The following is a 24,010-nucleotide window of genomic DNA, read 5'->3' as shown; positions in this document are numbered from 1 at the left end:
CACTGAGGAAGAACAGAGTGAAAACTAGAGAACATCTAGGGATTGCAGAACACCACAACCCAGCTGACTTGAAGAAAAAGAGCCTTCAAAGGCAAATAACCAAGAAAGTGTGGTGTCAGGAAAACAAAGGGAAATGAGATTTCTGAAAAGCAGGGAATGGTCAGCAGTGTTGATTAATGCTGAGAAATCAAGTACAAAGAGAACGGAAGTGTCCGCTGGGTTGAGCCGCATGAAGGCCATTGGCCACTTGAGTGAGAGTCACGTGGGGGCATCACATGGCCAGAAGCCAGAGGCCAGGCTGCTCCGAAGGGTGGCTGAGCCCAGAGCTGGGACCGTCTAACAACATTTTAAACATGTTGTCTTACAAAGAAGAAGGTACAGAGACTGGGAAGTTGCTGGAGAGGGTGTTTATGTGGGAAAGACCTACTGCCGTCTAAAAGACTACGGAAGGAACCAGGGTGAGAAGAGAGAAGAGGCGAGGTCCCCAGAGGGAAAAGCGGGGACCCGGAGCATTGGGGTCCTTGGGCTCACTGAGCAAGGCGTGCACGTCCCCACCTCAGGCAGCAGGTGAACAGAGCCTCCAGGAAGACAAGACCCTCAGAGCCCTTGTGCCTCACCCGCCAGCCTCAACCAGGACCAGGTCTCCCAACACCCAATCCAGGGTTCTTTTCACACTGGGTGGTTTTTCTTTCTTGCTCACATTAGAGGATTCAAGGGCGGGGAGTGGACTGGACAGGAATAGAAACTAAAGCTGATGAGTAGGAAACGCCGACTGAGAGCATTTCAGACTGTTGGAGAGAGTCTTCTTCCAATGAAGATGCTCCCGTTGCTGTGTTGTGTGCCCGTGAACACAGTGGCCCTCCGGCAGCCCCCACTCACCCCTTCCTGGATGGTGGAGGCGCTGCCCTGATGGGTGAGTCTCTGGGGAGACTGGGCATGCCCGGCCTGGCCCCTTCGTGCCTCCTCTTCCTCTTCCTCTCTTCCAAACAGCAGAGGAGAAATGCCCTATATGGCTCTCGACCCAACAGGAAGCAGAGCAGTAAAGCTTCACTCCACCCCTGCCCTGTGCAGAGGACAGCGGTGGCCAGAAGGGCAGCCCTGCCAATATTTGGCCCTAGATCCGCAGTCCATTTGCCCACAGATCTAGTCTGCTTTTTCTGCTGTCAGCTTTAACAGGCAGAAAGATGAGATTTGGGGCTCCATCTGCCTTCTCCTCTGTTTTTTTTCTCCCCCCAATGGGTTCAGCAAAGATGGGGAAGAAAAGCACTCACGACACCAACAGAAATTATACCCTTAAAGGTGGCGTATGCAACTGGAGTCTCAAAATCATTCTTCTCTTGGTATAAAGACCAAAAAAGCATAAAACACAGCAGGAATGTTTTCTGATACCATGTAGACAATGCAAGAGCCCTCTTCAGAGGCGAGCCCTCAGAGGGTGGGACGGAGCGCCTGGGTCTCTCATGCACGTGGAAAACCGTCAGGGCCTGCTTTCCTAAGTCAGTTGGATCCAAGTGCGAAATCGTGGTTGGCAGTTTTTTCACCTCTTTCCAGGATTCCAGTGTTTTCTGTCTGGAAACAGCCACTGCCACATCCACAAGTTCAAGCTTGAGAAAGTGACCCAGAATCATTGCATGTCAAGAGGCCACACCACCGTAACTGCGCTGTGAGGGCCAGAGAAAAACCTGCCAATGAACATTCTTGGTGGATGAGAAAAATGCATCAGCCCTTGTAAAACGAGGTGTTGGCACCATATTTAGCCAGGGATCCAGCCTTCTCTCCAGCATTTTAGGTGCCAAATAGTCGATCCTAATAATCGTTTCAGAAACAGTCACTATCACCTTCTCCAATTACTCCAGTCTCCGTATTTCAAACTGAAGAATACTGGCCTGAATTGTAGAATTTCTCTCCGCTGCTCCCAAACGGCCATTTGGAAATTCACCAAATACTTTTCAGGCCTATCTGGGAAGACAAGCATGATCAGCAACATCTCCTCCTGCGATTTGGTTTGCAAGGCATCTTAAGAAACAAAGGGGCTGGGGAGTATTCAGAGACCTTATATATAGCACATCGGAATCCCTAGAAGATCAGGGGCTCTCCTTGTGGCTCAGCGTGTTAAGAACCTGACCAAGAGGAGTTCCCACTATGGCTCATCGGTAATGAACACAACTAGTATCCATGAGGATGCAGGTTCGATTCCTGGCCTCGCTCAGTGGGTTGAAGGATCTGGAGTTGCTGTGAGCTGTGGTGTAGGCTACAGCTCAGATTCTACCCCTAGCCTGGGAGCTTCCCATATGTCACAGGGGCAGCCCTAAAAAACAAACCAAAAAAAAAAAAAAAAATCCATGGAAGGTCAGAAGTCTGGGGTGGGAAATGGGGGCTGCAGAAAATATTGCAAAACCCTGCACAGGACTGTGTAGATCCACCCCAACCCTGGGCTTGTGGTGAATGGCCTCCAACCTTCCCCATCCTGGCAGCCATGGTTCAGATCTAAAGTTCCAAGGGAGAGGATCTGGCCCTTTTGGTTTCTACAGGGCAGGCACTTCCTCTACCACCACCACCCTCTTCCAAAAATACAGCCGTGGGGGAACGCTCCCTGCAAAGACAATGGGATGCTGTTAGAATGGTGGGGTTGGGGCCCAGAGAGCTAATCAGGGCAAGAGCTCCCCATACCTGGACCCCAACAGGGAGCCCCATGGGCATCAAGTCAGTGGCCTCAAGCATCCGTGACTGTCGCAGAGCGATCCCGGAGCTCTCATTTATTCCAAGTTCATTGACTGCATGGTGACCAAGCCCTTCTGGGTAAAGATACATCAGTGGACAAAACAGACAAGCCCCTAACTTCATGCAGCTCATAGTTTCCTTAAATTGTCCACCTCGGCTGACAGACCACGGAGCTCACCCTCGTTATCACGAGTCCAAAGCTGCCCAGAAACTATCCCCTTCAAACCTCAGCCCTGGCCTCATCCGAAGTCTGGGTAGGAAAGACACTCTTGGTGCAGGCTTGAAACACCGATCTCTGAGTTCAACTCATCTGCAAACTACAATGTGTGCTTGGTGTGCAAGGAAATGCAGAGCGTGACAAGGTCACAGAGACTGAGCCCCTACTGGTGACAACCCAGAGGGATCAGCAGACGACAGCGCAGCTTGTTAGCGGCTTTGCGCCGAGTTTCTGATATTGGCACGTGGCAGTTCAAATAAATAAACGTTCCCATATCGACAGATTAATTTGTAAGAAATAATAATTCTCTATTCAAAGAATGCTCTGAGCCATGTGTGTGCATGTGTGTGTGTGCGCGCGCACATGTGCGTGCATCTCTAGATGTGTTCATTAACAGATGTGAGGAAGATCTCACTTTTTTCCTTGTTCTCCTCTATGTATCCGTGGTGGTCAATGTCATGGAAATATACACATCTTAGGGGCTTTGGCATCTAAACTCTCCAGAGTATTTATCTGCATGCCTTTGGGGAAGTTGTTTGATTTCTCTGAGGTTTAATGATTTTCCTCATCTGTAATATAAGAATAAATATATCTCCCATTTTCTTTTTTTCTTTTTTTTCTTTCTTTTTTTTTTTTGTCTTTTTAGGGCCACACCCGCAACATACGGAGGTTCCCAGGCTAGGGGTCGAATCAGAGCTGTAGCCGCCAGCCTACACCACAGCCACAACACCAGATCCGAGCCAGCCACGTCTGCGACCTACACCACAGCTCACAGCAATGCTGGATCCTTAACCCACTGAGCGAGGCCAGGGATCAAACCCGAAACCCCATGGTTCCTAGTCGGATTTGTTTCTGCTGCGCCATGAGGGGAACTCCTCTATCTCCCATTTTCTATGCACTTATCTTGTGCCAGGCACCATGGCACAAGTATATTATATAATTTAATCCACCCCTCCAAGTCCATCGAGGTTTTCTTTATATTGATTTTGCAAATGAGAAGTCAAACATGAGTTGAGTAACTTGCTTAAGGTCACAAGGCTGGTGAATGTAGAGGAGGCGTGATTTTCACAGGCATGTTCCACCCCAAAGGGCACCCTCTCCAACCCCTCCTTCTACCACCTTCTTGCAGGTGTTTCTATAGGACATGCTCAGCTGCAGTGACTGAAACCCTCAAAATTCTCCCCCATGATTGTCGGGGGCTATGGCTCCTTCTTGATGCTTCACCATTGTCAACAGTGTCAACCTCCTGGTCTAAGATGGCTGTTCCTGTCCGTCCATCAGGCCCACCTTCCAGTGAGCATAGAAAGGAAGACACAAAAACGGGTATGGTCCTCCCGCTAGGGATGCTTCCTGAAAATCACACCCTGTGCTTCTGCTTACGTGCCACTGACCACTTTGGCACACAGAGCTGCAAGAAAAGCTGGCTGGGTGATCTTACTGAAGGAAGTCATGTGCCTAGCTAAAAAAAAAAAAAAGAAAGAAAAAAAAAGCAGGATTCTATTATTAAGGAAGAACAGAAGAATGGAGAGTGGCGAACAGTCTCAGGCACAGGGGTTATTGAAATTCTATGGGACAGTGTATTTGAAGCCTTCAGTCCTCGGCTGGGCACACATGGGCCCCTGGAACATAGCACTGGTTGTTATGTGTTATTTGTTTTTTTTTATTTGTTTGTTATGTGGGGTTTTTTTTTATCTTTTCAAGTTTTGTTGAAATACAGTTGATTTCTAATGTTGTGATCATTCCTGCTGTACAACAAAGTGATTCAATTATACGTATACACACATCTATTCTCTTTCAGATTCTTTTCCCATATAGATGATCACAGAATACTGGGCAGAGTTCCCTGTGCTATACAGCCAGTCCCCATTGGCCAGTCATTCCATATACTGCAGGTTGTATGTGTGCCATGTTGTATATTATTATTGACCTATATCTGGCGTCCTGAGGAATGCATGCAGAAAATCATGAATTCAAATCAGACAGAGAAAGGTCACAGAAAAAGGATGGGAGAAGGAAACCTGTTTTAATCACTGTGACATTACGTACTAGGACCTACTATTTCACTCACACAGAAGTGTCTCTTTGCTTCTTTGCAGCATCCCCAGGACTGTGCGGAGGCTGATGGTGAGTAGACACTCCAGGAACCACCCCCAGCTGACTCAGTCCTCACCATTTGACCCCCTGGACGATGCTATCACAGGTGACTCCTGGTAAGTAATTTCCATGGCACCCATTAAGAAACTGAGGAGTTCCCATTGTGGCTCAGTGGTTAACAAATCTGACTAGCATCCATGAGGACACAGGTTCGATCCCTGGCCTCACTCAGTGGGTTAAGGATCCAGCATTGCCGTGAGCTGTGGTGTGGGTCAAAGACACGGCTCCGATCCTGAGTTGCTCTGGCTGTGGTGTAGGCCAGCAGTTACATCTCCAATTTGATGCCTAGCCTGGGAATCTCCATATGCCTCAGGTGCCGCCCTAAAAAAAGCAAAAAAAAAAAAAAAAAGAAGAAAGAAAGAAAGGAAGGAAGGAAGGAAAGAAATTAAAATCTCAGCCAGCCTCCGTGAGTTCCTCGTGGCCCCTCCCTCCTTTCTCATTAGATGGTGTGTTGTTTTCATGCCCCTCGTGATTAACCTTCATCAGGAAGCGTAGGGGAAGCGGGGATAACCGATATCCCCAGGAAATCTTCGCCTCCTACTGTCATTTAAGCATCTCCCTCAACCATCGTGATACCAGGGCTCCGAGTAAGGAGGAAAGGACCATTTCTAATTGGGGGTTGAGATATTATCTAGTAGGGAAGGTTCCAGATGGCTTCCCTGAGTGGAAGTGACAGTCACGTGGCCAGCGTGGAAGAGGAAATAAGAAGGGGAAAGAGGGGAAAGTGGTGGCATCAAGGGACTCATGTGGTTGAAAAGTCCCCCAGGACACAGGACAACTTCCTCTGGGTGTTTGGAGGCCAGTTCTGTAACATCTTTCCACCTCTTTTTCCTCATTTATTTAACCAATCTCAACTGTCCATCCCTCTTTCATTCCAAAAGGATTCCCTGAGCACCTGTTATGTGTCAGGTCCTGGAGATACAGCTTTGAACCAAACAGACCAAGCCCCTTCCCCTCTGAGGCTGCTTCACTGTAAGGCTAATGGGGAGACTTGCAAGGGCCTTTTCTTTTTCTTCTCACTCATATTCATCTTTATGCTCAATTTTCTATGCTTATTTTTTAATGGCTCTTTTGTTGTTGTTATGACCACACCCATGGCCTATGCAAGTTCCCGGGGCCAGGGATTGAATCCGAGCCGTAGCTGGGACCTGTGCTGCAGTAGCAGCAACACTGGATCATTTAAAACCCACTGCACAGGCTGGAGATCGAACCTGCACCTCCACAGTGACACTGAGTTCCTGCAGTCAGGTTCACAACCCCTGTGCCACAGCGGGAACTCCTGGTGGCCATATATATTTTTTTGTTTTGTCTTTTTAAGACCAAGCCCATGGCATATGGAAGTTCCCTGGCTGGGGGTCAAATCGGAGCAGTAGATGCCAGCCTACGCCACAGCCACAGCAATGCCAGATCCTTAAGCCACTGAGTGAGGCCAGGAATCAAACCCGTGTCCTCATGGATGCTCATCAGGTTCGTTACCACCGAGCCATGATGGGCACTGCCCTAGTGGCTTTTCCTAGAAAGGATCTCAAGTACATAAGCTCTTCAGACCCCACAAAACGTGGATCTTCCCCTGCTGCTCTCCGTGAGCTAACTTCCTGGTTGGGAGAAAGAAGATAAACACATCAGCAGATAAACATGTGCTGCATTAAACAGGGATGGGTGTTATGATGAAAACGGGAAGACAGCCTGTATTCAGTGTGGCTGGAGCCCCTCTCTGAAGCCGTGTCTTGTGGGCAGAACTTGAACAAGGGGAGCTGTTCCTGCCTTTTACTGCCATTCATCCGCTTACACGCGCATATTTGGGTCTGCTTCTGAGTATTTTTTAAGACCGTATTTCTGGTAGTGCAGTTAACAAACCAAAGGAACAAATGTTTTCATGGTTCTTGAAACCACGTGCTTCTGAAACCTTTCTTTTTATTAAGACTTCTCTTTGGGGTTATAAATGAGAGCAGTGATTTAGCAATGATAAAGACCTTGATTTTAAGACACTTTAAAAATCTTTTTTTTTTTTTTCAAAACTTCAAGAGGATCAAGATTTTTAAGGGTTACATATATCTGAACAGCCTGGGCTGCTCCACGCCTTAGATCCCAATTAGCTTTTTTTTTTAGCGCTGCACCCACGGCACATGGAGGTTCTCAGACTAGAGGTTGAACTGGAGCTGCAGCTGCCGGCCTACACCACAGCCACAGCAAGGCCAGATCCTTAACCCCCTGAACGAGGCCGGGGATCAAACCCGCATCCTCTTGGATACTAATCAGGTTCTTAACCCACTGAGCCACCAAGGGAACTCCCCAACTAGCCTTTTTGCCTCTCCCACCACAAACACCTACATATAATTCCTTATTCTAGAATTATTTCCTAAGTCACAGAATTTTAGTGCAAGAAGGAACCTTGGCGTTGATGAGAGATATTCCTGGCTTACCCTAAGCCTCACGGTGAACTCATGGTCAAGCTGAAATAAAGCCCCAGTCTCTCGATTCCTATGTTTACAATCAAAGTCAATCACAAAATGAGGAGTTTCCATTGTGGCTCAGCAGACTAAGAACCTGACATAGTGTCTGTGAGGATATAGGTTTGATCCCTGGCCTTGCTCATGGATTAAGGATATGGTGTTGCTGCAAGCTGAGGCATAGTTTGCAGATGCAGCTCAGATCCAGTGTTGCTGTGGCTGTGGCATAGGCCATATGCTGCAGGTGTGCCTGTGAAAAGAGAAGAAAAAATCAATCATAAAATGAAAAATGCCTGCCATGTTTTATGATGACAGAATTGAAGACAAAACTTTAAATAAATACCCATGGATAGGGCCTGCCAGATCTACCTCCCTCAGAGGTGGCTGTGAACATTAATTGAGATAACAAACCTAAAGGACATAGGACTTTGGTTCAAAAGTTAACAGATATTTCTTTGGTGGCAGAGCCAAGGGAACATCCCAAGTCCAGATGTGGGCCCCGTGGGAAGGGGAGCCGGTGTAGGGTGGTCTTGGGGCCCGTAGCATGGACAGCTTCTAGAAAGGGGGTGGCTGTTACACCTCCAGCAGCCTGGGAGCCAGGGCAGGAGTCCCAGGAGACCACACAGAGGGATGGAGAACTCCAGCCTGGATCATGGGAACCTCAGGAATCAGGGGTCCAGCTGGAGGCTTCTACAGAGCCCGAGCCAGGGCTGGCTTTGATCAGCCGCCAGGCCACCCCCCGGGGGCCAGCTGCCGGCCCAAAGGGCTTCGGCCACCCAGCCACGTGAGAACTGTCCCAGCCCCGTACCCCTCCCCTTTCTGGGCTTCGATCCAGGAACAGAGGGAAACAGCAGCTTGCAAGGGGAGGAGAGCAGAGGGAGAGGAGAGGAAGGGATGTGCCCCTCTCCCCAGGCAGCCATCCAGGTCCAGGCCAGTCTGAGCCAAGGGCGGAAAAGGGAGAGAAAGCTCCACTACAGGGCTTTAATTTTTTTTTTTTTTTTTTTTTTTTTGTCTTTTTAGGGCCACACCCACGACATATGGAGGTTCCCAGGCTAGGGGTCGAATCTGAGCTAAAGCTGTAGGCCTTCACCACAGACACAGCAATGCAGGACCCAAGCCGCATCTGTGACCTACACCAGAGCTCATGGCAACGCTGGATCCTTAACCCACTGAGCAAGGCCAGGGATCGAACCTGCAACCTCATGGTTCCTAGTTGGATTCGTTTCCACTGAGCCGCAACAGGAACTCCCACTGCAGGGTTTTAACTGTCACCTGGGGTGTGGAATGCTAAGATCAGAAGGCAGCCTGCTTTGTGCAGCTCCAAGGTTGTTGTTTTTTTTTTCAATTGCCTCAATGTGACAGTAAGACCCCTGGCTTGACCAAGTCATCACAGGGGGTAGATGGCTTCTGCTGCTACCAAATAAAATTTAAAGAGTCAGTGGAAGTCCCCACAGAATTCGGATCTGCCTTGACTGCTTTCATGGAGTGGACAGAGGATAGGGAATGGATTAGATACCTACAGGCAGGAGGGTTCCCCTTGTGGCTCAGCAGAAATGAACCTAACTAGTGTCCATAAGGATGCAGGTTCGATCCCTGGCCTCACTCAGTGGGTTTAGGAACAGGTGTTGCCGTGAGCTGTGGTGTAAGTCACAGACGTGGCTCAGATCTGGGTTGCTGTGGCTGTAGCATAGACCAGCAGCTGTGGCTTGGATTTGACCCCTAGCTTGGGAACCTCCATATGCCGTGGGTGCAGTCCTAAAAAGCCAAAAAAAAAAAAAACAAAAAAAACAAACAAAAACATATGTACATACATACATGCATGCATGATATAGGTATACAGAGACATATATACGTACTTGGATGATGGATGGATGCCAGATAGATAGGAATAGACAGATAATTTCATTTGTTCATTATCCCTGTTTCATGCTTTTCCAGTGTGCCAGTAGCACCATGGTTTTTTTTGTTTTTGTTTTTGTTTTTTTAAATTGACAAAGGGCTTTATTTTTATTTTTTATTTATTTTTGTCTTTTTGCTATTTCTTGGGCTGCTCCCGCGGCACATGGAGATTCCCAGGCTAGGGGTCTAATCGGAGCCGTAGCCACCAGCCTACACCAGAGCCACAGCAACGCGGGATCCAAGCCGCATCTGCAACCTGCATCACAGCTCACGGCAACACCGGATCGTCAACCCACTGAGCAAGGGCAGGGACCAAACCCTCAACCTCATGGTTCCTAGTCGGATTCGTTAACCACTGTGCCACGACGGGAACTCCTTTTTTTTTTTTTTTTTTTTTTTTTTTTCCACCATGGTTTTAATTTAATAGTCATTCTGGCCATGTCTCACATGAGGTGTTATTTTCCTAGGTAACCCATGTCCACTAACAGGACCCACTTTTACTCCACTCTTGCACCCTCACTCATGAGTTGAAAGTAATTTGGGGGCTTCTTCTTAAACCTCACCTTCTTGATTGCATGAAGGATAGTTTTATTTTCGATACGCCTCTCACTTCCTCAAGCCCGGTAATATAAACATTATAGAGGCTGATACTACTTCGAACTCAACTTAAATTGCCATCGGTGACTCCTGATGCCTCTGAACCCTAGAGTCCCACACTGTTTCCACAATCCCCGAGGCCTCCCCTCATCCCCCTCCACTGACAATCATACGGGTTCCCTGTAATCTGCTCATTCATTCATTTATCCTTTCGTTCATCATTCGTTGGATTGGGTACATTCTTTATGCTGATCGCCCTGTGGGGTGCCAGAGATACAAACTTGAAAACCGAATGATACACCATCCAGGCCTCAAGGCACCTACCGACTACTGCTCCATGATTTGATGGACATTCAATCGTTGCGGTAGCAGGTGATAAGGACAACGTTACAGTCAAGGTACAGTGGGCGCTCAGGAGGGCGTGACGGACTCTCCCGGGCAATGAGTCCATCAGCTTCACAGAAGAGAGCACCAAGGAGCTGGCGGGATCAGTAGGATGTCCTCAGGCAGCTGAAGGCAGGGGAGCCCAGCCTGCAAATTTGTTCAAGTGTTTGACAAATATTTATTCAGCACTTTGGTAGGCTCTGTGCATGGCTCTGAGTGTACGATGATGAGCAGAACAGGCGCAGCCCCTGGGCTCATGCAACAAATAATCTGACTTGGAGCCCGACTAATGTCTGCCAGCACAAATAACCACCCAGAGAAATATATAAGCATCACTCCGCTGTGGGACATGGAAGGAAGCTGTTCAAGCCAGGAGGCTGTGAAAGCCTTTTTGAGGAAGTGCTGTTTGAACTGCGATCTGAAGTAAAGGAGTTAATTTGGGGTGAGGAGTGAAGGGAGGGGACAGTCCAGGCAAAGGCTCCGTGTGGGGGAGGGGAGGCCGGTGCAGATTTGAGGATCTGAAAGACAGTCACTGCAGGACACAAAGGGAAGGAGAGCCGAGGCTGGCAGCTGACAGCAGCCATGGCTACAGGCCTTGAAGGGCCTTGAAGTAACAGGTGGAAGGGAGAGGCAGTCAGTGAATTCAACAGAGATGCCGAGAGACAAGATCAGATTTAGGGTGTGTTGGTTTTTTTTGGTTTTTGGTTTTTGGTGGGGTTTTTTTTTTGTTTGTTTGTTTGTTTGTTTTTTGATCACCTTGACCAGAATGGTGAGAGAAATTTAAGAATGGAAACAAATTGGGAGTTCCCATAGTGCTCAGTGGTTAACGAATCCGACTAGGAACCATGAGGTTGCAGGTTCGATCCCTGGCCTTGCTCAGTGGGTTAAGGATCCGGCATTGCCATGAGCTGTGGTGTAGGTCGCAGATGCGGCTCGGATCCTGCATTGCTGTGGCTGTGGTGTAGGCCGGTGGCTACAGCTCCGACTAGACCCCTAGCCTGGGAACCTCCATATGCCTCGGGAGTGGCCCAAGAAACAGCAAAAAGACAAAAAAAAAAAAAGAAAAGAAAAGAAAAGAAATGTTTCTCAGAGTTCCCATTGTGGCTCAAAGGGTTAAGAACCCAACTAGTCTCCATGAGGGTGCAGGTTCGATCCCTGGCCTTGCTCAGTGGGTTAAGGATCCGGCGTTGCTGTGAGCAGTGGTGTAGTTTGCAGATTCAGCTTGGATCTGCTGTTGCCGTGGCTATGGTGTAGGCCGGCAGCTACAGTTCCAATTCAACTCCTAGCCCTTGCATATGCTGCAGGTGCAGCCGTAAAAGGGAAAAAAGAAGGAGATATGTTTCTCTAGGCACTTGAAGGCAAAGAAAGAATGAATGAATGAATGAAACCAATGGCCTGACCTGCACCTATTCCATGTTCTCTGCCTTCAGCTTTTAAAAACATTGTCCCTCTGAAAAGTGACATTGATGCCTCTGTACAAAACATCTTGATATCTGATAGCAAAGACTCAGTCTAGGAAGAAGGGGGCGTTAAATGGTATTCTGGGAGATGATGAGACGCTCACCAGTTGGGGAGAGGGAAGAAGAGTGAATAAAAGCTTGCACCCCTGAAGAGTTTCACCCGCTGTGGAGGACCCAAGGCCAGGACCCATGTGAAGAGAGGGATCCCTCCGTTACCTGCCAGGCAGCTTCTCTCACCTGATAGTCTCCAAAGAGCGTGACTCACGGGCACTGTGTTCAGAGGGTCTGTTGCGCCCCCAAGGCACCTGCAAGACAGTTATCACCCAGCAAGCACTGAAACGCTGTCATCGGGCCTTCCTTCTCTGCCACACTTACACACTGGACACGGGGGATGAGAATGGAGTCCAGGCTGTGGCCTCTGCATGAGAGGGCGTGCTTCTTCCCAGGGGTGAGGTACACGCACAAAGATCTCCTGAGCACCAGATCCCAGTTCTGGAAGGGGGCGAAGCTGTGGTCCCAGGTGCCCAGAGACTTGGCCCACTTCTGCGACTGAGGATGTGTTGGGTTCAAATTGTTCACTCAGTTGGGTACCCAGTTCCACCTAAGATGCTGCTCTAGGGAGGCCCCGTCCGTATTCCTTTTCCTCCTCCATCATGCCAACGAAGGATGGAGATCAAAGGAACGAAAGGCAGCCAGTCATCTTTGCACACCCAAAATGTCTCACAGCTGATGGAATTTGGAGAATGTGCGAATCACTTCGAATCTTACCTTCTTATAGATGCTGGAATGGATTCTGGATTTAATCTAAAATGAATAACACATTTTCATCCTTATTAACCATGCAGTAAAAGGTACTTATGAAATGAACAGATGACTCAATATTTGTTTAGTAATAACATCGTACTCATGATTTTGCCCAAATTCCACTAATTGTTGAGTTCCCCTTGCTGCATGGCAGGACCTGAGTCTTCCTTGAGGATTTTTCCCCTTATTCTTAGGCAGTCCCAAAGGAGTGGGTTCTTGGCCGCAGGAAACATGCAGGAAACGTACAGCATTGCCTCCGCTTTTTCTGCAGAAAAAGTCCACCAAGCAGATCCTAAGGAAACCCCCCAGTCACCACTTCTTACAGCACTGAGACTGTTACCAGCCCTGGGCACATCCACAGAGAAGTGTTTCTCATTACTTAGTCCTTCTAGTTCAGAGCCCCAGCCCCCACCCACCCAGACACACACACACACACGTGCACGCACACGCATGCATGCAAGTTATTAGATGCATAGAAAAGGAGCCAAAATGTCACACCTCAAGGATTTTAATAATGGTGAAGCCTGCTGGAGCACGAGTGTTGAGATGTTTCTTGTCTTTGTCTGCTGCCATACCCACTTGCTTTGCTTTTTTACTGACACATGATCTTGTAATGCTGTTTTTATTATGGATTAATATGCATTTTATATTTTACTATGTAGTGCTTTCATTTTTAAATATGGTTTCAGATATTAACATTTGGCTGATAACAGGAAGCCCTCCAACTTAGTCTGATCTTCCTGGAGGTTGCACTGAACCTTTCAGGACCTGCTCTTTGAGTGGTATCTGCCTTTGTGCTTCAACCTAATACAGAAGCTGCTGAGAGCTGGCATCTGTGGGCCCTCCCTGCGTGCCGGGCACGGTGCCAAGCACTTGCCATGCGTTGGGCCACACCACGCTCCCCAGAACTCTGGGTGGGTGCCGCAGCCCCCACTACACTCACAAGGAAACAGTGTCCTAGAGCGGACGTAATCTACAAGGCAGCACGTGACGGATGCCAGGTGCGTGGTGCAGAGACCCAGCTCTAGGGGAGCCACGAGGTCTAGAGCCCTTCTGGGGACATCTGTTAAGACTCTAGTTTGGGGGCTTCCTCAGGCACTGGCTGGCTGGAGTCCCTGCTCTCAGAGAAACAGGTTTCCTCTTACCCCAAGCTCCTGCATCCTGGAAGAAACAGGGAAGGGCTGGGCCCCTCCCTGGAACCCTGCCCACTCCCCACCCGTGGGCAGAAAGTCAGCAAAGCTCAGCCAGCCCACGTTCAGAGCAGCTGCAGCCCTGCCAAGCCCGCCCCACCCAGCCTCCTCTAAGAGCTTAAGTCAACAGGCCCAGAGACTCAGACAGGCCATCTCGGGATGAAAAAAGGAAAAAAACGCCGCAGCTGCCACCGCATTGGCATTCGAGAGAGCTCAAAGCTTCCAAGTGCAGAAATGAATTAAATAAGCGTTTTTTCCCCTTCGGGGTGGAGTACAGCCTCCAGGTCTCCACCCAAGGCACACCCCAGCAGCAGCTATTTATAATATCTGAGTGCCAGATGGGACCTGCCAGGGTGAAACAGAAAACAGACGGCTGGACGACCAAGGCCCGCCCCCCGCCCTCCCAGCAGGGTTATGCCCTGGAGCAGATGCAAGCCTGGAGGGAGCGCCTGGGGACTGATGGAGGGGCAGGGTGACCCTCCTGCCCTAGTGGCACTTCCCCGGCCAGCGGAGAGCCTCAGAGAGCACACGCCTCAGAGAGGCCCCCGCCTCGCTCACATTCCACTGCCCGAGGTGCAGGGCTGGGCACTGGGTGGACTCGGGCTCTACCTGTTGGATGAGGAGCAGCCAGCTGAGTCCAGAAAAGCTCGCCGGGCCAGCAGCCAGCTGTGGAGCTGGCGGCCCCGGCCGCTGGGGTGGGACCTGGGGGCCAAGGGGAGGTTGGAACAAGGTGTCACAGGTGGTTGAGGGCGCAGCTTAGGGGAGGTGGGGCAAACCCTGGTGACTTACTTGGTGTGACTTTCTGACTCTTATGAACCCTTGGGAATTCTGCCTCCTTATCTGTGAAACACAGGTAATAATTACACCAGCAGAATGGGATTTTTTTTTTTTTTTTTTTTTTGCTTCTTTTATAGGTCCGAACCCAAGCCATATGGAGGTTCCCACCCAGGCTAGGGGTCGAATCGGAGTTGTAGCGGCCGGCCTACACCGCAGCAGCAGCAACTCGGGATCTGAGCCACATCTTTGACCTACACCACAGCTCACAGCAACGCCAGATCCTTAAGCCACTGATCAAGGCCAGGGATCAAACCCATGTCCTCACAGACACTAGTCAGGTTCTTAACCCACTCAGCCACAAGGGGAACTCCCCGGAATGGGATTTTGGAGAACACCGAATAGACTGCAACTGCTTCGAACAGTTCAGCAGCATAGAAACGGCAGCTGTTCCTATTGGACTCTTTGCCCAGCTGCGAAAATGCCTCTGCGCTGGCCGCCGCCTGTACACACGACTTGAGGGCTAACCTGGGCCCTCTCCTCCTGGGCTTGGAGACGAGCATAGCGCAGCTTCCCAGTTCCCGCCCAGGCTGTGCCATGTGGGCCAGAAGGCTGGCTGGAGCTGAGTCATCTGAAATAGGTGCCTGGTTAAAATCCGGCTGGTATCCTGCTGCCCCTGCTGCCCTGTCCCCGCTGGTCGGCCAGTGAGTGAAGACACTTTCTCCCCAACAAAAGTCTCCTCTCACTCTGTGGTGACAGCCTCCTAACTCAGGGCAGCTCCACTCTTCTTTTTTTTTTTTTGCTTTTGAGGGCCACACCTGCAGCATATGGAGGTTCCCACGCTTGGGGTTGAATTGGAGCCATAGCTGCCGGCCTACGCCAGAGCCACAGCAACGCAGGATCCCAGCTGCATCTGCGACCTACACCACAGCTCATGGCAATACTGGATCCTTAACCCACTGATCGAGGCCAGGGATTGAACCTGAATCCTCATGGATGCTAGTCAGGTTCTTTAACCGCCAAGCCACAAGGGAACTCTCTCCACTCTTCGTATCTCTAGGAACATTCCTAACCCTCAGGCCACACTGAAGTTTCTTTCAGTTTCTAGAGGGGTGCTGTCTAGTGAAAATGTAATTTAGACCACATAGATCATTTTGTGTTCTAGTAGCCCCACGAATGAAAGTAGAAACAGGTGAAACTAATTTTAATAATAGATTTTTAGTATATCAAAGAGTATCATTTCTAAATGGAATAACATAAACATTATTAAGGAGATGTTTTTACACATGAAAAAATGCTCAACATTGTTGATTATAAGAGAAATGCAAATCAAAACTACCATGAGATTCTACCTCACACCAGTCAGAATGGCCATCATTAATAAATCCACAAATAACAAGTGCTGGAGGGGCTGTGGAGAAAAGGGAACCCTCCTGCATTGCTGGTGGGAATGTAAACTGGTACAGCCACTATGGAGAACAGTTTGGGGATACCTTGGAAATCTATACATAGAACTTCCATATGACCCCACAATCCCACTCTTGGGCATCTATCCGGACAAAACTCTACTTAAAAGAGACACATGCACCTGCATGTTCATTGCAGCACTATTCACAATGGCCAGGACATGGAAAACAACCCAAATGTCCATCGACAGATGATTGGATTCGGAAGATGTGGTGTATATACACAATGGAATACTACTCGGCCATAAAAAAGAATGACATCATGCCATTTGCGGCAACATGGATGGAACTAGAGACTCTCATACTGAGTGAAATGAGCCAGAAAGACAAAGACAAATACCATATGATATCACTTATAACTGGAATCTAATATCCAGCACAAATGAACATCTCCTCAGAAAAGAAAATCATGGACTTGGAGAAGAGACTTGTGGCTGCCTGATGGGAGGGGGAGGGAGTGGGAGGGATCGGGAGCTTGGGCTTATCAGACAGAACTTAGAATAGATTTACAAGGAGATCCTGCTGAGTAGCATTGAGAACTTTGTCTAGATACTCATGTTGCAACAGAACAAAGGGTGGGGAACAAAAATGTAATTGTAATGTATACATGTAAGGATAACTTGATCCCCTTGCTGTACAGTGGGAAAATAAAATAAAATAAAAAATAAATGCAAAAAAAAAAAAAAGATGTTTTTAAAAGTCTGGTGTGGAGGAAAAAAAAGAAAAAAAAAAAAAAAAACACAGAAGGCATTCCTGTTGTGGCTCAGTGGTAGCAAACCTGACTGGTATCCATGAGACCGTGGGTTCAATCCCTGGCCTCGCTCAGTGGGTTAAGCATCCTGTGTTGCTGTGGCTGTGGCATAGGCCAGCAGCTGCAGCTCCGATTCGACCCCTATTCTGGGACCTTACATATGCCACAGGGGCAGCCCTTTAAAAAAGAAAAAATAAAATAGAAGTCTGGCATGTATTTTGTACTTACAGTACCTCTCAGTTCACTCTTGCTACATTTCGAGCGCTTGGTCGGCGGGCACATGTTACTGGATGGCACAGTCCTAGAGCGTTGGCTGGACTTCCCTTTGGCTTATCAGTGGGGGAGGGGAGCCCCATCTGGAGTCTTTGATGCCACCTGCTCCGGGGTTCTGACAAGGGTGAGGATGTTGGCAGGGAAGCAGGGTTCTGGTGCAGGCCGGGGTGAGACACTGCCCTCTGCCTTCTCCTAGCCAGTCTCCCGACAGCTTGGGTGGGAATGAATCACGGGCACTGTGAATAAAACATAAAAAGCCATTCCCCCGCCACCCAAAGATCTGAACAGCTGTGCCTTGAACCCCCCATCAGAGGAGATGGTGTCTTCCCTTCTCTCCAGGCTGTCATAGCTGGAGCAAAGGCTTCATTTGGGACCAGGCTGCCACCACGGAGGCATAAAAGGAGTCTCCCAGGGGACAGGGCTCCTGGGGGAAGAAAAAGGGTGAAAGGGAAGAATCTTCAGCAGGAAGACCATGGGCAGCCTTTGCACAGTCTCAGAAAATCTTTGGTTTCCAAAGTGTCTGCAACATTTTTAGGTTTGCGGCCCCTGAAGGCTCAGTGAGCCTCTGCCTGTGAGAAATAGTTTCCAAGACATCACATGAAAAATATTTTCTTTTGCTGCTCTGAGGACCTGCGCTCTATGAGGTCTAATCCTACCAGGGAACGTGGAGGAAGGCACTCCCTGACGGGTGAGCTGCTAGCAGCTGTGCTCACCCCCATTAAACCACGGGATTACCATGCCTGCCTTGTGCAGAACAGGCGAGAACCTTCTGGAAAACCCGGGAAGGGGCCAAGAGGGGACTTTGTGGCTGGTGCCCACCCGTCTTGAAGCCGTGGAGGCAACCCAAGGTTTCACACAGGTCCCCACCCTGGTTTCTGGCACAGCCCTGGAGCCTTCCCACGCCCCGATGTGGCCAAGCTTTCTGAGGCATGTGCCCCTCTCTCCTGACTGCCCATAATGCGGCTGCCAAGCCAGTTACTGAAAGGGTTTGGAAGCTGAGGAGTAAGAAAAATCACCACCTTTGCTCCAAGGGAATTTATGGGAATAATCTGAACACTATGATCTCTTCCAGACAACCCGGCTGAAGGGCAACACTTACAGAAGCACCACTCACCCCAAGACTGAGCCAGTGGGCAAAGCTGGGCCTCCCCTGATTTTGTCTGGGCTACTCTTAGGTCCATCCAAAAAAGCCCACGTGGACAACTTGTCCCAGAAGATATGATATCCCAGAAAAGTTGCTCCAGCGTGCTCCCTCGAAAAATCATTTCATTGCTTCTTAGCACCATAATATCACAAAAATTAAAATGCTAAGAAAAATGAGGTTTTTCTGTTAACTGGCCTTTTCTTGTTAAGGGGAAACTGTTTTTGGTGTAACCAGTGATGCTGAAGATCTCTGTCCCACAGACCAGGGCCGGCCTGTCTTTAATCACAAAGGAGGCTGCCAGGCTACAGGGGGGGCCGTGGTTCCAAGTGGCGAGCGCCGTCGATGGAGAAGGCATAAGCCACAGAGCCAACGTGGGTTCCAGGCCTGCCGCTGGCTGCTGGCATTTTGTTCCTGTTTGGTGTCAGCCAGACCCTTTCAATGAGCTCATTTTGTTGTAGGTATGTCCTTGTTCCCTAAAATTGAGGCATAAACGTTCAATTTGAGGGCTCAGGTTAACTAGATCCCACTTGAGAAGTGGCTCTAGTTGAAGCAAAAGCCTGTTGGCTCCCTTCTGGCCTCTGATCACATTTTGGCGATGGGCTGACTTTAGTGTTCACATGGCAAGGGCATTTCCATTTGGTCCCCCATGAAGTCATGGAAATTCTAGTTATTTTTGCAGTGGGCGATTGCCTGCTTTATCGGTAAGAATGATCCAGCGATCCAGCGGGGGCTGAGCTGTTCTGTCTCTGGAGCCGCTTATAGGATCACAGTTATGAAATATTTATTTTCTGAGATCAGCTTAAGCTGATAAGGCACTTTTGAGCTATTAAGAATCTTGTTCATCAAGCTTGTTTAGCTAGGAGACGGTTTTTCTGGTGGGGGTAAAATCAGATGAATCCAGGCGTCTCCCTTGATTGGGCTCTTCTGCTGAATGGGTGTGACCATCACAGGCTCCTCTGAGAAATGGCATTTTCTCCTTCAGATGACTTGCTGCCAGCTCGCTCTGTTCCCTCTGGCTCACATCCCAGCTGGAAAGCGCAGCCCCAAGGACACAGAGAAACGAGGCCACCCCAGAGAGACAGAGGGTCTTGCAGTAACGCTCCAGAGTCATGGACCTGTTTGCCACCATGCTGAGTGCAAGAAGCTCAAAGAAAATATCGCAAATTAATGGGCATTGAACAGGCTCAAGGATTTAAAGCCTCAGCGTAAATCTATTTGGAGATAGCCTTGCCCTCCTAAACCTCGTGACAGGGCCAAATAGAGAAGGAAAGAAACCCACTTCTCTGTGGGGTGGACAGAGAAGCAGGATAGGGGAGAGGAGGTAATGAGAGGAGGTAATGGGAGGAGGCGGCCCTGGGTACCACTTGGGCAGGGTGGTCGGGGCCCGCCTCTGAGAAAAGAAGCCAAGTGCTTCCAGAGCAAAGGAAACAGGAGGCGCAAGTGTCCTGAGACTGGGGCGTGCTGGCGGGGAGCTGGGCAGGTCTGGAGAGCAGCAGCCGAAGAGGAGGGAGAGGATGCGTGCAGGCCCCCAGGCCTCTCAGCAGAGACCACGGACTGTCCTGCTGCCTGTTCTCTCTTCCTCCTTTCAGTAATAAAATCCCTGCAGGGCTCATGGGCCTCTGCTGGTGACCACATCTTCCAGCCTCGTGGGCAGCAGGACATGGCTCTGTGACAAAATCTCGCCAATGGACGGAGAATGGACATGGCCTCCGCTGCTCTGCGTGCCCAGGGCGGACCGTGTTCCTCTCTTTCAGCCTTTCGTACGGGTGGAGCCATGGCTTGGTGCTGGGGAACCACCTGGTCCATGCAGACACGGGGAAGGCCCGGGCAGAGCTTCAGAAGGTGGGGTCCCTGGGCCTGCGGCGACCTCAGCATCACCTGGAAACTCGTAGAAATGCAAATTGGGGCCCCCCCTTCCAGACCTACCAAATTAGAAACTGGGGGTGGGGCCCAGCAACCTGTGTCTGAACACACCCTCCAGGGGCTTCCAATACACTCAGGCTTCAAAACCACGGCAGGCTTTCTCAGTAACAGCAATGTTGACACTGCGGGCACCAGCTTCTTTGTTGTGGGGGCTCTCGGGGCCCTGTGGAATATTTAGCAGCATCTCTGGCCCCTACCCCTTAGGAAACAGCAGCACACACCCTTCCCCTCTCCTCCCCCCCAAGTCCTTACAACCCACAATGTTTCCATACGCATTTCCTGTAGTACCATTGACTTGTGGAAGGAGAGATAAGAAACTGATCAAAGTGGTTGCCTTCGGGTAATAGAAGGAGGGTCAAGGGGGTTTGGGAAGACGTCGCTTTTATTTTGTCCGCATCTATTGCGTGTTGGAGTTTTTACCGTGTGCAATGTTGAAGTAAATCTCTAGGCCCAAGATGAAGCCACTCCGGTGCAGGTGCCAGGTCAGCAAACCAAAGAGTAGATGATTTCATGCCCGCATAAATGGCCCGTGTGACCAGTCGTGCCGTCTGTCCAGTCAGTCTGTCCCCAAAGGCCAAGCCAACTTTGCAACATCACACCCTAAACAAGGTTGACTCCATGGCCCAGCCAATCAGGTATTTTCTATTTGTCACCTCGTTGTTCTTGTTCTTTTTTTCCTTTTTTGGCTGCCCTGCAGCAAATGGAGGTCCCCGGGCCAGGGATCAGATCTGACCGCATCCAATGCTCCAGAGATCCTCTGGTGCCACAGCAGGAACTCGGATGTTCTTTCTCTCTTTTTTCAAAATTTTTTATTATAGCTGATTTACAATGTTCTGGCAATCCCAGTCATGCACATGTATTTTCTTTTTCTCATATTATCTTCCATCGTGTTATGTTCCTTCACACGTGGGACTGGATGTAGTTGCCTGTGCTATACAGCAGGACCTCATTGCTTATTCACTTCAAATGCAGTAATTTGCATCTACTAACCCCAAACTCCCAGTCCATCCCACTCCCTCCTCCTCCCCCTTGGCAACCACAAGTCTGTCCTCCAAGTCCATGGGTTTGTTTCTTTTCTGCAGATAGGCTCATTTGTGCCATATTTTAGATTCCATATATAAGTGACAATATGGCATTTGTCTTTCTACTTACTTCACTGAGTATGAAAGTCCCCAATTCCATCCATGTTGCTGCAAATGGCACTATTTTGTTCATTTTATGGCTGAGTTGTATTCCACTGTGTATATGTCCCACATCTTCTTAATTCATTCATCTGTTGATGGACATTTAGGTCGTTACCATGTCTGGGCTACTGTGAACAGTGCTACCATGAACATAGGAGTGCGTGTACCTTTTTGAATGAAAGCTTTGTCCGGATATATGCCCAGGAGTGGGATTGCTGGATCATATGGTAGGTCTATATTGAGCTTTCTGAGGTACCCACAGGCTGTTTTCCATAGTGAACATACCAATTTACGTTCCCACCAACAGTGTTTTCCTTCAAACGTCTCTTGCCTTCCACCCCGTTTGGCAGCTCTCTGAAAGGAGGCTGTCCACTTCATGGAGTCTTTTTGTTGCTGTTGTTCTTTTGTCCTTTTAGGGCCACACCACGGTATATAGAGGCTCCCAAGCTAGGGGATCTAATCAGAGCTGTTGCTGCTGGCCTATGCCAGAGCCATAGCAACGCCAGATCCAAGCTTCGCCTGTAACCTACACCACAGCTCACAGCAACGCCAGATCCTTAACCCACTGAGCAAGGCCAGGGATCCAACCTGCAACCTCATGGTTCCTAGTCGGATTTGTTTCCACTGTGCCACGACGGGAACTCCCATGGAGTCTTAAATAAAGTGTGTATCACCTATATTACCTTCTTTAAGCATTTTTAAACACTATGTAACATAACTAATTTTAGAAAGACTACACATTTAAAGAGTGGAAGCCAGGTCTCTTTGCCACTGTTCTGCCACCAGCTCCAGTGTGTGTGGGTTTCTGCACACCAGCTAGCAATCCTCAGATGCCAGCATGGTGTGCTACAGCCAACTCACTTCTTTTTTTTTTTTTTTTGTCTTTTTGCTATTTCTTTGGGCCGCTCCCACGGCATATGGAGGTTCCCAGGCTAGGGGTCGAATTGGAGCTGTAGCCCCTGGCCGACGCCAGAGCCACAGCAACGCGGGATCCGAGCCGCGTCTGCAACCTACACCACAGCTCACGGCAACGCCGGATCGTTAACCCACTGAGCAAGGGCAGGGACCGAACCCGCAACCTCACGGTACCTAGTCGGATTCGTTAACCACTGCGCCACAACGGGAACTCCCATTTTTTTTTTTTTTTTCCAACTCACTTCTGATACCGTCTATCTGGAAAGAGCATCACACCCCCAGGGGCACGCTCTCCCAAGAGCCCCTCAACTTCAGAACCAACTGAAGGTCCAGGTTGTCACCTATGCTTTGACTAACTGGCTGTGAATCAGATGTTCCCACAACCCCCTCCTTGGGTTTGATTAACTTGCTCCAGCAGCTTATGGAATCCAAGAATCGAGTTTACTTACTAGATTACTGATTTAAAAAAAAAAAAAATCATTGGAGCATAGTTGACTTACAATATTGTATTAGTTTTAGGTGTATAGTGAATCAATTATTTTATATATATAGCTCCATTCTTTTTCCCAATATAGTTTATTATAAACTATTGAGTAAATTTCCTTGTGCTCTACAAGTAGGTTCTTTTTAATCACCTTTTTTTTTTTTTTTTTTGGATTTTGATTTTTTTAGGGCCGCACTCACGGCATATGGAAGTTCCCAAAGCTAGGGGTCGAATCAGAGCTGTAGCCACTGGCCTACACCATTGCCACAGCAACTCGGGATCCAAGCCACATCTACAACTTATACCACAGCTCACGGCAACTCCAGATCCTTAAGCCACTGAGCCAGGCCAGGGATCAAATCCACATCCTCATGGATCCTGCTCGGGATGGTTAACTGCTGAGCCATGAAGGGAACTCCCTTAATCACCAACTTTATACGGTTGATAACTGATTTATCATTAAAGGATATAACTCAGGAACAGCCAGATGGAAGCAATGCGCAGGGCAAGGGGGGGAAATAGTTCCCATGCCCTCCCCAGCACTCTGTTCTCCCTGAATCTCCACATGTTCACCAACCCAGAAGCTCTCAGAACCGTGTTCTTTTGGGTTTTTATGGAGACTTCATAACAGAGGCAGGACTGATGACACCATTGGTTACCCGTGATTGATTCAACCTCCAGCCCCTCTCCCCTCCCTGGGAATCAGGAGGTGGGACTGAAAGTTCTAACCCTCTCTTCTAGGTTGGTTCCCCTGGCAACCAGCCCCCTTTGGTGCGTTCCAAAATTCACTAACAAACGACACTTTTACCACCTGCATCACAGGAAATGCCAAGGGTTTTAGGAGCTCTGCTCAGAGATCAAATACAGACTTCTTATGTAAATCGCACTATCACTCATTATAGGGCTTCTCAGCACCCACAACATGGGCTAACCCGTTTTTAATCTGCAAGGGGAGCCAAATCCTGGACATGCTGTGCCTCTGGACCCTTTTGGAAGCGCCAATCTGGCCCACACCGCTTCCCTGAGCCCTCAGTCCAGCCAACAGCTGAAGGCGGCCAAGGCTGAGCATTTTACTGGACACAGCCTGTCCCTTCCACTCAGGTAAGAAATGCACCTGGAGATACGACAGTTCTTTCAGCGACTTTGGACTGGCCCCCAGACAGTTCCTCCTTGAGAAGAGGCCCGCAGGCGACTTGATCTCTCTGGTTTGTACCTCTCTC

The 24,010-nt window shown here is 49.1% G+C and overlaps 1 long non-coding RNA gene across 1 annotated transcript; it reads left to right on the top strand.

Moving 5' to 3' along the window:
* The first annotated feature begins 778 nt into the window (after positions 1 to 778).
* LOC106504619 (uncharacterized) lies at positions 779 to 13,340 on the top strand. The gene is made up of 3 exons (XR_001298249.3): positions 779 to 913; positions 5,035 to 5,148; positions 11,853 to 13,340. It is a non-coding gene; the product is annotated as an uncharacterized LOC106504619 (long non-coding RNA).
* The last annotated feature ends 10,670 nt before the right edge of the window (positions 13,341 to 24,010 follow it).

This window comes from Sus scrofa, chromosome 8 (assembly GCF_054392235.1).
Source record: "Sus scrofa isolate SSC_HxYL_T2T_F1_AM1 chromosome 8, Sscrofa_HxYL_maternal_Yorkshire_Landrace_v2.0, whole genome shotgun sequence".
In the NCBI taxonomy this organism is placed as follows: Eukaryota; Metazoa; Chordata; class Mammalia; order Artiodactyla; family Suidae; genus Sus; species Sus scrofa.
This window is presented reverse-complemented; position numbering and strand designations above follow the sequence as displayed.